This window comes from Neofelis nebulosa, chromosome 3, assembly GCF_028018385.1.
Source record: "Neofelis nebulosa isolate mNeoNeb1 chromosome 3, mNeoNeb1.pri, whole genome shotgun sequence".
Taxonomy (NCBI): Eukaryota; Metazoa; Chordata; class Mammalia; order Carnivora; family Felidae; genus Neofelis; species Neofelis nebulosa.
This window is the reverse complement of record NC_080784.1, coordinates 34,744,106-34,746,563: the sequence shown is the minus strand read 5'-3', so window position 1 is coordinate 34,746,563 and position 2,458 is coordinate 34,744,106. Positions and strand designations below refer to the sequence as shown.

Sequence of the window (2,458 nt, the reverse complement as noted above, 5' to 3'; positions counted from 1 at the left end):
TCACTTTATACCTATTGAAAGGGTATACATTTTATATTTACATAGACAAATAGAACGATCATAACCATGTTGTTAGGTTATTTGCCTCTTGTGGCTTAAAGCCTGAAAGTGAGGCCCAGTATTACGTGTGCCTTGATATTTGGAGACGAGAGGGAGGAACTTGAATGGCTTACTTGCAAGTTTCCCTTCTCACTCTGCTCCTGGAGAGATGGACCCATAGCCAAATAGGTTTCCTATTACAGAGACCAGACAGTTGCTTCTTTTCCTTGACTTCCCTGCCAGCCCGTGAACTTCAAGCCAATTGCATCCTCCACCAGGAATCAGGGAGCATCTTACTTTCTTGATACTAAGTCTATTTCCCACAGTCCCTGGTCTTTAACTTTGTTCCTAAATGCAACCCCTACGTGGTTCTGCATGGCACAGCGTCCCCCTGCCCCAGGCTGTGAGTACGCATGACGAATACACTGCTGATGACCTCACCTGCCCAGCACCATGTACCGTGGTTTGGCCATCCCCATAGCCCTGTGGTCGGGATCCTTCCCACATGCATTGGGTGAAGAGGAGGTCAATAAAACACCTCTGGACAGTAAGATTTTGTTATCGGTGACAAATTACTATGTACTTTTTTGCAGATAGGTTTTCTGTGAGCAATCCTCTGATTTATAAAAAGATGCAACAAAATTTAAAATGACACAAAATATCAATTTCAAAACAGCTTCAAAAAGTCAGAGAATTTAACCCCATGTAAGGAGAATAAATAATGCTATAGCGTATTGCTATACGAACCGGCAACAGAAAGGGTTGGCAAAGGAAGGCCGAGGAAGTCAACTCTATCTTTGAAGAATTAGAACAAGGAGCTCCATAATCATTGGCATCCACTCCATATTGTAACTGTGGTTAGAAATGTATATGATGGCAACTCCAGGGATTTCCTGAATCCTTCATTTAAGGTCCGGGGTCAACGGTGGCCACAATGTAACATTTGTGCTGAGTTACTGTCTGTTAAGCAGTCATCTACATAGTTGCTATGTGTGTGCCTGGTAATTGTTCAAATCTTGGATCCTTGGCAATCCTTAGAGCCACTGGATACTTTTGCCCCAATTTATCAATTTCAGTCATGACACAATCAGTTATATCGGGGATACAATTGTCATATGGACAGTCCATCATTGATGTATTATGTCAGGTTTGGCTTTACTGGAAAAGTTGATATAGTTGATATCAACCAGGGCATGGTAAGGTGAGCCTAGCTGTGTGTTATATTGGAAGAATAAGCAAGAAGGATGTTGAGGTACTTCTCTTTCATTGAGTGTGCACTGGGATCTTTCTTTTCTTTCCTTTTAGGTTTTAATATGCCCTACTCTTTAAGCCTCTGATCTCAGAGACTAAGCATTGGCTTCATGGTCTCATACTTCTTTGATTTTCTTTTGCTTTCTCATGTTCTTGCCGCACTCTTGTTTCTTTTTTGAATATATTTTAAACAGTAATTAAACTTAACATGTGTAGCACAAACAATAGAACACAAATGAGGTGGAAATAACACAGATGTCTGTGATCAAGTTCACGCTGTCTCAGGCAATGGCAACTTCCTGATGACCCTCACCTAGGCAGAAGCAATTGCAAGACTAACAATAACCAATATCGGTGACGTTAAAATGTAAAAAATAATATCTTAGCATTCGGTCATACTAAAAGCGTTTTGCAGTTTCCATCATCAGTGTTTTTATTATGTTGGATCACAAAATTTGTACCAAACAAGAGCCATAAAATGAGCCGTATTTCTCAAGCTTCTAAAGCAGGGGCTGACTAACTGAAACCTGTGCTCTCTAACTGGCTGGTAGCTTGGTTTTTGAATGACCTATGAGGTAAGAATTATTTTTACTTTAAAAAAAAAAACAAAACAAAACACCTTTTTAAATATTTATTTATTTATGAGAGAGAGAGACAGAGACAGAGGCAGAGACAGAGTGGGAGCAGGGGAGGGGCAGAGAGAGAGGGAGACACAGAATCCAAAGCAGGCTCCAGGCTCTGGGCTGTCAGGACAGAGCCCGACATGGGCTCAAACTCAGGAACTGCAAGATCATGATCTGAGCCAAAGTCAGAAGCTTAACTGATTGAGCCGCCCAGGTGTCCCAAGAATTAGTTTTACTTTTTAAAGGGCTGCAAACACAAGCAAGCATGCAAATGAAGAACAATATGTGACGGAGACCAAATATGGACTGCGCAGCCTACATTATTTAATGTGTGATCCTTCAGAGAAAAATTTGCTTCTGTTCTAAAGTAGTACAGATTTGATTGTACTAATCACTGATAGCTATGCTTTTAAAGTTTATTTCTTCTTTTTAATGTTTATTTATTTTTGAAAGAGGGAGAGACAGAGTGCGAGCAGGGGAGGGGCAGAAAAAGAGAGGGGGACACAGAATCCAAAGCAAGCTCCAGGCTCTGAGCTATAAGCACA

General features: G+C 40.9%; 1 pseudogene; it reads right to left on the bottom strand.

The window, feature by feature from the left end:
• Positions 1-717: 717 nt before the first annotated feature.
• On the bottom strand, positions 718-1,417 carry LOC131507963 (rRNA-processing protein FCF1 homolog; annotated as a pseudogene).
• Positions 1,418-2,458: the final 1,041 nt, after the last annotated feature.